Here is a 15,808-nt window from a genome sequence, read left to right as displayed (position 1 = left end):
ACCCTGCCAAGGACCCACTTTCCCCACTTTCTGCATGTTGTCCCTTACTGTGACACTTTGACAACTTGACATGTTGTGTTTACTTTCGTGTGGACAACTATATACCATGTGCATTAGAAAAGCCTTGACTAACTTCTTTTTTTTTCAAATTTACAATTGTCTATACAAGTGGAAATGTCTTACAAAAATGGAGTATGCATTTCATACAATATATGTTTTCTCAAGACAATAAGTATGCCAAATTTGAGCTTTTTCAGATGATTTTTGTACGTTTTAAACAAATATGAACATAAAACGTACTCCACAATATGGTGATTTTTATTGCTTATATTTTTGATAGGAAGGTGTTAACACTGTTGGATTTTTCCTCTGACAAACGTACATACAAAGTTGTAATGTTCATTTGCCCATTTTATAGTAAATTATTGTATTTTACTCTAGAAATGTTTCGTGTATTTTTAGAATAAAATATTTTACTGAGTATCAGTGGTCTGTAATGTTATTTCAAGGCTTGAACACCCCCTGAACGCCCAAAATTAAAGGTGTTCAACAAGCGCGCATCATGTGTTCTAGCCTTTAACACACTTATCGTTGAACGGCGTCCATGCGTTCAAAAAGTGTTACAGCCCTTTGAACGCGTAAAATTTTTGAACACATTTCCTGTGCAACGTGTGTTCAGATATGGAACACCATGGTGTTCAACATAATGTCTGATGAACACGTAGCGTTCAAAATCTGCACACGTGTGTTCAAAAATTGAACGTTGGTTGAACACGTAGTGTTAAATTTCTGAACGTCTAGAGGCGTTCAAAAAGTGTACAAAAAGGCGTTTAATTGGTGTTCTATCCTTGAACACTCAACTTTACAGTGCATAGTGACATTTGCATTTAAAGAGATAGAGAGCAGAGGTAAACGTACGATACATGACAGTTGAAGTACTGCAACCAGCCCTCCCGGGCTAACAGGTCATTTTAAGTTAATTTTAGTGATAACCGAGGGATTTGTTTCGATAAACAAGCGGTCTGCAGCATTTATTTTAAAAGATGTTAAGTGTTTCCGATTCTGTCAAATTAGCTAAGACTGCCAGTTTCTCGGTAGCGTCATCAAATAGCAGTTTCTTTTGATGAACATAAGCTTTAAAATAAAACAGAAAGTGTGTTTCCGTTTGTGTTAAACACAGATCACAAATTCGCAGATTCGAGCTTCAGTATTAAGCCCTTGGTAACGGTAAGTCAGATGGCGTTAGGTTTACGACTGGAGAAATAGAGTACAATAGCAACTTACTAGGGTTATATCTACTTAGCATAAATATGTAATAATCAACATTTCAAAGTAGTACATGATTTACCATGAACAGTATTTACATGCTTAAGAATTGTCCCGTAAGATCGTCATATCATCTTTCATCTCATATGATTTATTTTTTTCTCAAAAAATTGATGTTATCGTTTGTAGTGTTATGCACTTTGTGTTTCTAAACAATCCTCTAATATTAGCGGCAAAGATGAATCATTTTAAAAATATCGCATATTATTTATAATAGTCACATAAATGTCCGTTTAGTTTTTAATTGATATTAAATTTACATGACAGATAATTGCATTGAGATGACAGAACTTTTGTTCAATACTGCAACATTACGTAATATGAGATATGTGCATAATCGGAAAACAATGTTTCAAGTTCCTTCAGTTTATATTTTATATTGGCCTAATTTGAAATAATGAATAATTTGAATTTTTTATGTTTAAAATGATTTATGATTTTCAATAGCTCCTAAACCATCAAATCGTTACTGTGTTGTCACAGATTCACCGGAGATCATCATGTTTGATAACGTCACACATACAATTGAAGGGAGGGAGTTTATCATAGTTTGCAATGTCACTGGAAATCCAACACCCGATGTTCAATGGCTATACAATCGTAATCAGGTCAGTCAGACTGCAACGTTGCAATATGAAGTCATTCAGCGACATCACATTGGTGAATATATTTGTCAAGCCACTAACACGTTTTGGAATAATGAAATAGCGAAGGAAGACGAGGCATTCTATCATGATGTACGATGTAGTATTATTGAGTGTAATAGGATTCGACAAATGAAAGGATAGTCAGTTGAGAAACTTATTTAGTCAAGGAAAATGTGATGAATTATATATATATATATATATATATATATATATATATATATATATATATATATATATATATATATATATATATAAGTATGCAGGATGCATAGTGACGTCATGAAAATTTAAAGAGTGGATCATTATATGTTCTCTAAGATGGTGTCATATGAATGATAAAGACATGACATCAGCAGGATTAGTTTATAACAATTATCATAAAGCATAGAATGAACATTATCAAAAGCTCCATAAATGTTTATCAATTATTTACCAATGCGACCGATTTGAAAGTAAAACTGTCAACAGTCTTGGCTCCCAATTTATGTATTTAGCTGTTTATTTATTTATTTATTTATTTCGTCTATTCCTGTTAATTCAAGGACAAGCAGACATCCCATTGATAGCTGTTGTATCTGCAGGAATAATATTTCTTCCCATTATCATCATTGTACTGACTGTAGTGATAAAGCGGCAGAAACAAAACCCGACAAATAGAAAAATGAAGCATCTGGTTGGTTGTTTTTCCTCGCAGAAATGACAGTTAGTGAGATTTCTTCTCTATTATATCACGACGAGTGACATCTTTAAAGAAAAAAACGTGTTGTATGTACTTGTCAGTTTGTTGTTTGTCAGTTATAACGGTAACTATGCCTGATCTTGTTTAAATGCTTTCCACTTTCGTCACAGTGTCGTTATTTTCGGAGATGTCGCCTCTACACTTTTAACAGTAAGTAAGGGAATAAATATCCTGTAAACTTTAAAACATAAGTCTGGAAAGAACACTTGATTTCCCCCTCATGCCCTCACACAGTTATTTGGCAAAGAGAAAAATATTGCAATACAACCGAGTGTGAAGAAGTGCAGCTTGGCTACTAGGGAGAAGATAGTATATAAACTCGAAGATATCTGTATTAGGAAAATGATGAATAAATATCAGTGAAATCCTGTTATCGTGAATTAAAGTTCCAAAACAAGAAATTAACCTTTTTAATCTAACAATGCTCTGGTAGTTAATGAGCTCAGAATCCCTGTAAATTATACATTCTCCAAAAGCCTAGATATAGGGTATCATTTTGGTAACCATAGTGACACCATTATTTACATTAATATCATGTGACAGGTAATTACATAAACTTTCAAAAATCGGTTTCCCTATGTTTTGTCTTAATACTTCAAAATATCTGACTCAAACGTGCCGTAATGCAAGCTGTAACAACGCTCTTCCAAAGTGTGTCTCAGATTATTTTTATCTTCCTTAGTTCTTTTGAGCCAAATTTTAAAGAAATTAAATAGGGTAAAATTCACCACTCTGGAAGTTTTTCTTGCATAAAAATTGTTTAAGAAGGTTTAAAAAACTTCCGAGACACACTTTGAAAGATACTAAGGACAGCTTGCATTCACATAAATTTCAGCCACATATCTCAAAGCATTGAAACAAAATATAGGGAAAACCAATTTTTGAAAGGTTATTCAAATTACCTGTCACGTGATAGTTATGAAAACAATGGTGAAACTATTGTAAAAAAAAAATTTCCCTATATCTACGCTTACAGAAAATATATAACTTATGGGGGTTCTGAGCTTATTAACCACTAGAGAATCGTTAGCGTAAAAAGGACAATTTCTGGTCATGGAACCTTAAGCAAAGTATTATTATTTTTTTGGTTTGAAGACACGTGATATTTTAATAAATCATTGGTATCAATCGTTAACGGTATATTAACCTTCATTTGAAACAGAACGCCACAGGCATTTGAAATTCACGAAAATCCAGACGTTGCCAATAACGATACAGGTGACACGGGAGAAAAACGCAAATCCAATATGTATGCCAGTAATCTTTGTAAACTGCTCTTACTAGTTTTTCGGTGTCCTTGGCTAATACTTCTGAAATAGCATGTCCATGTGTCTGTCAACGGATAAAAAGTGTTAATGGTCCAACATTGGTTTGCATGAAAATTATATATTTAACATACCAGAACACAAAGGTTTGCAAGAGTCTAAATAGTTGGACACAAAAAGAAATTTGTAAAGCAAATCATAATCTATTAAACATATCACAGCATGGAGCTGATTGCGCTCTTTTGTCAAAAAATGTTCGTATATGATAGTTTATCATTTTCAGAGGCACCTATGTCAACATTTAAGACATAGAGCGATCAGAATAATGTTGGAGGAGGGGGAGGAGAACGACGATCTTGACGATATTGCAGTGCTATATGCGAAGCCCACCAGGAAATCGCTACATCAGGTCAGAATATAACTTTTGTCTGTTTTCGTTTCCTGCATGTGGACCAAGTTTTTAGGCATGCTTCTTTGTCTCTCTGTCAATAAAGGCAATAATGCAATTAAATTCATATAAAATTGAATTTGAAATATGATGGTAAGCTTACCTCTTCTATCATTAAACAAATGAATATTAAGATCTCATTAAATTCGTGGCTTTCTATTTAATCAATAACATAAGTTGTGTTTTGCTTGTTTCTCTTTTATATATGTTCTTAATTCTGATTTATGTTATTCAGAGTGCTGATTCTGGAAATAAGAACAATGGACCATTTGATGCAGGTGAATACATTTTATTTTATCATGAATAGATATTAGGAAGTTGAAGATTAAATACGTTGGTCATAGAGGCTGGTTATTTAAAATGAATGCGATGTTCAAATGAAAAATGTTCATCTTGTTGTAGCATTGCCATTTGACACTTTACTGTTACAGTAAAAACTTTGAGAGTATATTTGACAAATACGGATGTACAACCATAATTTGACTTCGAAAATTCTCAGATTTTAGGCAATACACGTGCATTAAAAACACAGATATAAGGTTAGACTAACACAAGAATCATGATAGTGTATGGGTCACATTGGTACTGTACTTAAGATCACAGTGTACCACGCGTACGGTGTCTTTAAAAATTTGTTCTCACGAAAAGATGATAATGTGACCTAAATACGGTTCCTTCTGTTGTATTGTTAAACTGCTTCTCGTGAACTTTCATTCACCTTTTTGTCTTGTTTTGTCGCAGAACCAGGGGAATATGATCCACCACAAGAGCCTCAAAGATTGATAAGTTGTTGTTCTATTTTGTAATCTGTGTAATGCTGCATGCAACATTACCTGCTTGTTCGGAAATCACAGCGTGCGGTGCAAAACAATCAAAGTGATACGTCAGTGACCTTGACAAGTTTTGGCGTTTGACCTGATGTTGTCTTCTTTGAAGTATGCAGAGTGTAGCCAATACGTTTGATAAAGGTGAAGCGTTTAATCATAAAGCTTTTATTTTATTGAAGCGTTCCTCATTGAAAATGTGTGAAAATAGGCGGTCTTTTACGAGCCTATTTTTCTATATTCAAAGTGGTATGCATTTACGGTCAAACTCAGAGCTACATCAAACCCTTTGTCTGACCAAAATGTTTAAACCACAAGGTGAAACCGACAGTCTAGTTTACAGAAAAATGTTTGCTGTCCCGCAAATATGTCAAGTCATTGCATGCAGCCAATGAGTAAATATTGAGTGAGCACTTTTTGAATTTTTTGTTACAGTACAAAGTAGACAAAAGCGTCGAGGGTCTTACCTACGCTGACTTGGATCACGCTCCCGGGTCAAGAGTCACTGCACCAAAGAAACAACCAGAGGGAACGACTGACTGTGCAACCGTGAATTTCAGTAGAACGGCCCCAACAATGAATGTGACTGACATTACCAACATGTTGAAGACTACCATCGCAGACTCATTATGATTGTTTAATTAACTTTGCCAAATTTGGATAAATTCGAGCTCAGTACCGACAATTTGACTTTTGCTGTACTAATAATAAACATATCAAGACTAGTAAGTATATTTCAGGTCACCAATACAACTTATAAGTATGGCGCGACGGTGCGTATATTATCACATATAAGCCATTATCATAATTTATTTACAAAATAGAAATCTGAGGAAACAACTAATTTATCTTAGCGTAAACGACGACGAAAGAATGTTTTACGCCTGAATATCGAAGCACAACTACGGACAACGGGCATGTTTGCCCGTCAGAGCAGTTTCCTCGTTCCATAAATACCAGGCAGTGTCATGCTATGTGTCAATGGGGTTAGACTTTTTATGACTCCACAAAGAACAATTGTCACTCCTTCCTTGGCGCGACCTGTGTAGTTTAGGTCACTCATGACGCATTCAGAACTTCAATTTCAAAAGACTTACCGAATAAATACCAATGCTACTTCGAAAGCTTGGGTTAATCTACATGTAAGTAATTAATCCCTCTACCTCAGTTTATGGATTGATCAAACTGAGACAGAATTATAGCTTTAGTAGCAGCATCTATAATTTATAGCATTACAAGGACGTTAAATTTTGATTTCTCTTCAAATCAGTTGTTAAACAAAAGATTATATCAGGACCAATTATAATGTAAAGAGCACCATACCGATATTCTGAGTATCCTTTCCCTTTTTTAGAATTCAAAATAACCTCTTGCAAGCAGAAGTACGATATGTCTGCAAAAGGTCAGAGATTGCAATTTGATTTATTGCTTGCTGGTGATACAGGGTACAATTGAGGTTATATGCAGTCATGCAAATATTCTGTGCAACCACGTATCATTTTCCAGGTGTAAACGGTCAACCTGATAAATACAAGGCCTTTTGCGATGCGAGTGTTCAGTTTAGTTTGCAGAACTAAAATCCATAAACTAAAACGAGTATGAACATAGCTCATTCTAAATTGCTATAGTGAAGATTTTATGACAAATTCTTTTTATTGATAACCAATGAGGCAATGTTGTTTTCTCTTTTCGGTCTATTCAGTTCATGAATATGTAGGCGTTATAATTTTAACATTTTGGTGAGGAAGTGTATACCTTATAATACTACGTGCATGGGCGTTGACGTCGTTCTTGCTCTCAACGTTTCGACGTCAAACGTTCCATGTCAGCGAAGTCAAGCAGTGCCTGCCTGTGATATTGCAAATTTCCTCATCAAAACGGTCGGTGTAGCTGCAATAGTCATAGACCCTATATGGGCTCAACAATAAATTTAGGCAGGTCCGATAGTGCTAGCAAACAAGCCAAACGTAACGCTGACACCCGAGTTCAAACAACTCGCCTTAGAAAATGCAGTTGTTACCTCTTAGCAAATGAAAATAGTTGCGCCTACTCACCTTTCTTTAAGCATCCAGTGAGTCAATCAGGACACAATACAGGTCGAATGTGAGGACAGCTGCTGCCATACAAATGAATGTGTTCAATTCCAATGCCATGAAACGTATACAAACTCTAATGATTGCCTTTCGATGCAGACGTAAAGTCAATCCCTTTCTTAGCGAAAGCTTAATCAGAGCATCCACTCCCCCCTTTTTGGGTGTACGTGTTATTTCTTCCTGAATGGCTTTTAAATATCTCGAACAGGTCATCCAAATGGCAGCGCCAATTATTTATCTGGTATTTATCAGGTAGATCTGCCACCTACATGAAACATGTGGTCGGCTTTGCTTGCTTAAACGTACTTTGAAGGTCAACAGTCGACAGTTTACCTGTGTATATAATGTTTACTATAATCACTACTTTAGTACAGCTATGGGAGACCACGATAGTTATCTTTTGTAATTGTACAATATGCGTTGAAAATAATGTCCAAATTGAGACTCGATCTCAATTCATGTGTTTTTGTCAGGCGGTTATATCTTTAAAATATGAACGAAAAATTCAGCATTTGCATGAGGCTCGTTTCAGCCATTTTAGTTGAGTCTGAAGTGGTCACTACTAAAGGTTTATAGGAGTTTCAGGTTGTGTGGTGGTAAATAATACAGCTGTAATTCATCACCATAGCAACATGAAGCTTGCTTTGCAACTGTCGAAAACGGTGAATGTATTATTTGCCCCTTCTTCAAGCAACTACAATGTGGCAGCTGGATTTCAGAATGTCAGTCAGTTTTTATTCGACCTCAGCCAGGTAAACCTGTTGTAAGTCACTCATAACAAATCTTGTAATTTATTCATTTTTATGTCTTAGAGACGGCGCCTTCTAATTTTTTTACAGTCTGGAGTTGATTTAACGTAGGCCATTTTCTTATTCAGTGTCGGCGATAAAGATATCATATACTGGCGCACGGGGTCTTTTCAGTTCAGTCTTGTCTCGTTTAGTGAGAAAGTTCTGCTTATACATTTGCTGCTAGATTTAGCTGTTCATAAAAATTGCTAAAGAGTTTGCAGTATAAAATCTTCGAGTGTTGGTCAATGAAAGGCCGTTCACGAGTAACTTGTTTGATTGCTTTAAAGAGAAGGAGGGATATATCAAATGTAAATGTGGCAATAACTTTAGATAAAGGAAAGGTTACATAGTTTGGGTCACGCACCATGTGCTACAGCTAATGTTGAAAATGAAGGAACTATTATAGGACCTCGAACGGCATAGATATTCGACATAATTCAGTTGTGTACTCGAATAATCCTCTAGACCATTTATGTTACTCGACAATTAAAGCAACTTTCTTCACTTTTAATTATTTCTGTATTATAAGCTTTCTCTTAACCAGGTCAGCCTAGCGTAATCTGAACTACCGCATAGCCCCTGTAAGTCTGATGTCAATGAAAGATGTCAAATTTCATGTGATTAATTTGCCTTTCACAGGCCCGAGTCCTGAGGCATAACAAAGTAGGCAGAATGGCCTGTCGAAGGCTTCACACAGCATGTATGCAAGTTACGATTCATCGATAGTTTCGTAATATAAATTGACATGCATGTGCCTTTCATTGGAACACATGGTTGTGATTGTGATTTGCAAAAGGGTATTCTTTATATGCCCGGAAACTAGTCATACCTCTACAGGAAAAAGTGTGAGAGTGGAGCTATAAAAGTTACACTTTCTCGCATTGGTGAGAAACTTGTTATTATCACCGCTATCGATGAGATTTGTTTTAGTTCTCACTGGTGAGCAATGAGAAGTGCACTTAACATCAGATTCCTAACGATGAGACTGAATATTCTCAACAGACACAGTGAGGGCGTTCATTACTCATTTTTCATTGGTAAGATCAACCAGACTTAACATGTTGTTCACTGGTGAAAATTATGCCGACTGATTCTCAGCAATGAACAGCTAGTCTGGTTAATTCTTACCAGTGAATGATGAGTATGATATATTCTCACTGTTAAAATTACCACACTCGCTGTGTTTGCTGGGATTTTCTATTCCCATCGGTGAGAATCTCTTTTGATACTCGATTCTCAAAAAGGAGTGCATTTCTCATTCCTAACCAGTGAGAATTATAAAATTTCATTTATTATGGTGAAAATAACAACATACCCTCACCACATTGCAAGAAAGCGTTCTAGCTCGTCACATTTTTTCCTAGAGTGTATGTTACCATTCTGTTATAAATTGACTTAATTAATTGCAATTCTGTTATAATTTTATCGTGTCTACAACCATTTGGCAGATATGTCTGAGCCTATTGCGACATAGGCATTACTGTACATTGACCTCATACTAAGTCAAATTAAATTGTCCAAGTGTACGCATGATATTTATCCTCACGGGTAATTAAGTTTTAGTATTGTCTTCCCTATTAACTTTTGCATTTTTATTTTTCAAATTTGACTTTAGTAACCTGTCCGTGGATCTACCTGTCGGTCTGTTTGATAATAACAAATAAAACTATCATCGTATACCAGTGATATGCTCCACGCTCTGCTAGAATATATCTCAAGCTGTTACTTCCCCTTTTATCTAGTCTATGCTCACTGCAATTCTCCTTTCTGTTGTGGAGGTGTTTAAAAATATAAGGAAAAAGGGAAGACACATCATCTCTGTTCCTCTCAGATTTAATTAATTTTATTTAGTGTATCTATCAGCAACATGAATTACCTCACGTACGCTTTGTTTTAGCTCCTCTCTTTCAGAATAGAGAGAGCACGACGGCGATTGGAATGCCTTTCTGTCTGTGATTTACTGCCAAAATTTATATCTCAAACGATAGTATTTACTGTACTATGGCAGTTGTCATTTTAAGTGTTTTAAGTGTTGTACGGTTGCGTTTATTTGCATAACTAACTGTCCTGATTGGGTTTGAATTAAAATATCCTGAGAATGACTTCAAAAATCCAAAGGGCTATCCCAGGTAATATCACAATCCATTCCTATGGGTTGATAGCTCGGCTGGTGGACTGTATTATCTCAAAAGTCTCTCTGAAGCCCAAATAATCGATAATTGATAAAGTCTGTCCGCGATGCATGGAAGCTAGCATGCACATGTATTTGCGAGTGTTTCATGAACTATACAGCGTTTAGAGGGGTAACAACTTCGCTCTGTTGTTGAACCACTATTTTTAGTGACTGTGTAGGATTTTCCAAGCAGTTTTGAGTGTAGTATCTTTGCTAGGTTACTAAGTGCCGATATACGCCAAACGTGATTTATGTCAATACATAGACAGGTAAACTAACAATATCTCAAACTGTTTATAGTTTGCACGTTTAAGACAGTTTCAAAAGTCTGCTTTTATCATAGAAGTACCTGCATCACAATAAGAGTTTGTTTTTAATCATAATAAGACACAAACTTCAATACAGTTTCATTTCTTCATCCGACGTTTGAAATTTAGGTCAGCGTCGATCAGTGTGCACCTCACGATAACTTGTAAGGCTTTTATCAATGGATAATGTCATATTTTATGATGATACATCGACTATTATCGCCCGCCTTAGTTCTTATACGCTCCTGTGGTACACATATTTTTCAAAATGATGATTGCGCTGCTCTACTGACAAAGCAGGCTTGTTTAGCCTCAACGCCCTTTGCACTACAGATACAATTAGGTGTATATTAAAGCCACAATTGCAATAACTGCAAATATGTAAATAAACCGATCTTAAAAAGTCCTCAGTTTTTCAAGTGTTTTCTTTGAAACATTAAAGATTGAAAAGTGTATAAAATTGTCATACGCATCGAAAGTGTTAACATCATTTTAGATTTCCCGCCATTTTCAAAAAATTACTTACGTGACAGAAAAATAACGATTACAACAACAAAATGTCAGCCATCGTGTGTTGTGCATTTAAGTAAATTGCACCATGTTTTTTTTCTTTAATGATCACGATGTGTATGTGCACGAAATACTTAATTTGTATATTGCACTGTGAGGGCGTACTTTTACGAGTGCGGCACCCGTTTTTTATTTAACCACAGGCCACCCAGACAGTATTATAAGCTTATTATTGAGTTTTTCTCACTGTTTTTCTCTATCAGTTCCTCTCCGTTTCTTCATCACAGTCCCTCTATGGATATAGGGACTGTGTCTTCATGCTCTGACTGATCGGAGTAAATAAAATAAACGATTATATAACCTAACCTAGCCTCTTGACTCTTTATTTATTTTACACCCCATTACAAGGACGCTTATCTCTCATATACACATCTTGTAATTAATTAGTCAACACAACTAGTTATGCTAATCCGTGGGCTTATCAAGGGTTGGTCAACATCGGAAAGATAGAGATGTAAATGAAAAAGGAGTTTAGTAACCTTTCCTATCTTTCGCGATGTTGACTAACCTATAAAATCCCTGATAAGTCCACGGATTAGCATAATTAGTCATGTTGACTATTAATTACAAGATGTGTGTATATGAGAGATAAACGTCCTTGTAATGGGGTGTAAAATAAATAAAGAGTCAAGAGGCTATAGGTTAGGCTATTTTATTTAATACGATCAGTCAGAGCATGAAGAAAAGGAGAAGAACTGATAGAGAAACTGAAAAAAATTCAATAATAAGCTTATAATAGTGATTAGGCGGCCTGTGATTTAACTTGTTAACATGTGTAGGTATGATCAAAATCAGTGAACAGTGATGCTTCTACAAACGCCATTCAGTTACCACATTTATACAAACCAGCTTTTGTTTGAAAATAAAATTATGAAAATAATGCATGAAATTGGTGTTTTACTGTGGTTATGTTATTTTTGACATTCGCTGTCCATATCTGAGAGCACACTTAATTAACGTTTTAAGAGAAAGGTTTCTGATTATGAAGTATTTTTGATGTCGAAATGTCTTTATAGTTTTATGTTAATGAGCCGTTCAGATACTGTTCTACGTTATAGACATTGTTTTTACTGCAATGCCTTCAAAATTGGCGAATGTGTAGCACTCGTTCCGAAGTTAAAGTAACGGTATGGCCTGCTGATCGTTAACATTTGAATTTAGCTTTTCCATATTTTATTGGTTGTTTAAAAGTACTTTGCTGGTCAACAGCCGCCAGTTTACCTGCACATAGCATTTTACCTATACTCCTACCGTGACAAAGTTATGAGCGACTGCAAATGTAACGTTTTTAGCAGCTTTATGCGCTTCGAATTTCTAGACTTGTGCCTTGATTTCTATGTGTTTTCGTCAATCTGTCATATTTTTAAAATAAGAATAAAATTCCATTCCTGCCTGTAAGCAGGAATTGATTTTTTTTGTTTGCTGTGTCTCAGTCACCAAACTGGTCAATTTCCGTTTGTCCGTTCAGTTTTAGAAATATTAAAAAAAAATGCGAGAAGAAGGCAAGTCATCTCTGTTCCTCTGAGATTTAGTATTTAAAGCCAGTTCTGTCAATAAACGATGTCATATTTTATGATGGTAATCTCAACTCCTGTCTAGCTATAATCCCGTGATGCTATGCACATATTTCTAAAATGTCAATCAGGCTGCTCTACAGACAAAGCAGGCCCGTGATAAACTGCAAGCCCTTTTAACACGGATAAAACTATGTAATTTGGAGGCAGTGTTACTATGTTTGGTTATTTTTTCGTGGGCTCGTCTTGGCTTGCCGAGAGATAACTGGGATCTTAAAAGTGTTGACTAAACGATGCGTTCAGAGTTCTTTGATAATACATAGACTTAAATTCTCTGTAGTAAAGCTTGACAGCTGCCATTGCCAAAGATAAGGTTCGCCCATTTTCTAAATGTCTTGAGTCAGCTGTATTCCTCTCGCAATGGCCGTTATGTCCCCTCTGTTTGTATTTCCTCTCTCGTATCATTTTAAAATGGGATTGCAAACGTTAGCTTTAAAGCGTGGCTTTAATCATATGATGGACATGAATTAAAGATGAAGTATTATATCAATCATAAACATCAATACACGCCTTGATCTTAAATTTACATACCACAATTAATTTTCGCATGTCACTGTCACACATTTCAAGTCAATTGCGTGAAATTGTTAAGTGTATGCGCCTTTATTAAGTGTTGACTACCTTCATTATTCTAAATGTAATTCAAAAACATTCTTGTTTTCGCCGAGACTTCGGGAACATCATAGTAAAACGTAATTATCTTCTCTTTGCATTTCAAATGTGGTTTGTATACATATCGACTTGTGTATTTTATTTAATTATTTTACTGGTATCGATGACCGCTAGATGCATTAACCTTTGTGTGAGAGAAACTGTCTCATTGTACACAGGATCTCCATAACAGCAGTTTGTCTGATTTGGTATAACTTGTGACGTATTATTGTCTCAACAAGTTCTAATGACCCGTCAGGATACTGTCCTAAATAAAGGGCATATGGCTTCAATCCTTCCGATCTGGGCTAGTGTGTAGCCTCGCTTCAAATTCAACATTACAAGGCAATAGCCAACTATTTATAGCTGACAGTCAGTCAGATATAGATACGACGCCGTGTTTCCTCTACTTGTTCTTTGCTGCTCGCCCTAAAGGTTAAACACCTTACAATTATATTATAGGGACACTTATGTGCGCCATCAATAAATCTGTTCTTAACCAGTGTTACTGTGTGTGCATTCTGTCATTTGTCGAACTCTCACTGTTGTCCGCACTTGAAGCCACTTTTCTGGTATGTACATATTCAGTAATAATCGGAATCCAGCAGTCATAATCCATATCTGAAAGCTGTTAACTATATGCTTATAAGTGGAGACGGCAGAAGAGCGGCTGGGTTCACGGACTGACGTGTTGCAAACTGCAAGTGGGACACGAGGCACTGGTTCACCAAGATACCGCAGCGATACGTGTCACAGCACCACATACGACCGATATACATTCAGTGACTTCCACTTTTGATATTTAACGGGTAATGTTTACGCAGCGTCGGGAAACGTAGATTGTTTATCTTGTAATAACATTTAGGATATGTGCACAGAAAGCCAAGATAATATATCTCCCAATACCAGTGTTCGTTTTGAGTCTAAGCACAGGGCCACACAAGTGGCTATTTAAGTCAATATTGCAGCGTTTTTCTTTCTTTTTCAATGTTACAAATAAACCAGCTGAAGAGCACAACACCCATGTAGCTGCCTTTTGTGTAGCTTGTATTGGCATGTATAGTGCGCCCTCAACGGGGAATGTGATCATATGTAAATGCACCTTTAGTTCCGTGACCTCTAGCCATGCCTACTTCCTCGCCATGGCCATGGCCATGCGTACAGACGTCGCTGTGTTTACTGTACTAAAATGGGAAATTAATTACTTTTGACGATCTTCAAAACGACAACAATCACACCGTTTCTGTCCCTAAGTTCCCATGCTTCAGCTATGAAAACTCTTCCAAATGTGCCTCCACCTATTGAGTAATTCTTATGCACGTATTCTTTTTGGAACTTGAATACAACCTCACAAGGTTTCGTATACACTTCATCAATGTCAGACTTCGGAAGCGAGAGTGGGGCATATTGATTAAGGTTGTAAGGACAGTTACTGTAGGACATCGCAAACAGATCAACAGGATTGTAAAAATGCAATAAATACGTAGTCGTAATAATATTTATCTAATACTAGAACGCAAGGTTTTAATACATTGTTGCATCTTGCATGTTCGACCTAATTCGAGCGATAATGTGCTACCTTGTAAAGAGCTATCTCTGTCACTGTCGATGTGCAGTGATATTGACACTGAGTGTCGGCAGTAGCTGTATTAACTGTGATAACTTTGACTAATTTTGGTTCAGTTTATACGACTGCGTTCTCGAGTTGTTCTACTCCCTACAGCACGTTAAAATCTCCAGTATTTAGCTTGCCAATTCAGCCTGCAGTGACAAATGACTTTCAGTCTGGACTTAAGTTCAATCATCACCAATATTTATATACACAGGCTTTTGTCGCCAAACTGAACAGTTTGTGTTTCAACATGCTGTAGGGAGACAGCAGGAACCTGCGTTTGATACAATGCATAGAAATATTAAAAAATATTAACACTCGCAGCTTCGGTCCCCTAGGCTACTTGTTGTTTTTCTTATGAAAAATTTAATTACATTAATACATTTTTAGATCTTTTTTTAAATAAAAGCCATTGAATGTGAGTCATGTCGATATTGATGAAATGTATACCTGATAGGCGGTCAGCATTGTATCACTTATCCTTTAAAGTTCCGCTTTCAAACTGCAGCTGTTTATTGACTTGACAATCTCACAGTGGTAGTTGAAGAATGATCTAGCTGTTTGTGATACGCTTGCTGTGTGCTCTGTGCAAAGATTTGGTTTTTTTGTTACATTAATTCAACCTTCAACCTCAGCACTCCTTGCTAAGCGTAGTTTAACGACAACCCGACTTCGAGATTTGCCCTCACTTAATATTAACTATTTTTGTAATCAATCGGAATCGGAAAGCAACTCAACAGCATCCATATCTTCGTTGTTTGTGCATGGTATAGTGTATACTGTAAGT

The 15,808-nt window shown here is 36.1% G+C and overlaps 1 protein-coding gene across 1 annotated transcript in view; it reads left to right on the top strand.

Moving 5' to 3' along the window:
* Window positions 1-1,773: 1,773 nt before the first annotated feature.
* Window positions 1,774-15,808, top strand: part of LOC139127485 (neuroplastin-like) — a 103,597-nt gene continuing 89,562 nt past the window's right edge. Inside the window, exon 1 of the mRNA XM_070693408.1 lies at window positions 1,774-2,070. The gene's annotated coding sequence lies outside the window, so the exon portion shown is untranslated. The remainder of the gene's footprint in view (window positions 2,071-15,808) is intronic.

Source organism: Ptychodera flava, unplaced genomic scaffold, assembly GCF_041260155.1.
Source record: "Ptychodera flava strain L36383 unplaced genomic scaffold, AS_Pfla_20210202 Scaffold_32__1_contigs__length_2955704_pilon, whole genome shotgun sequence".
Taxonomy (NCBI): Eukaryota; Metazoa; Hemichordata; class Enteropneusta; family Ptychoderidae; genus Ptychodera; species Ptychodera flava.
This window is presented reverse-complemented; position numbering and strand designations above follow the sequence as displayed.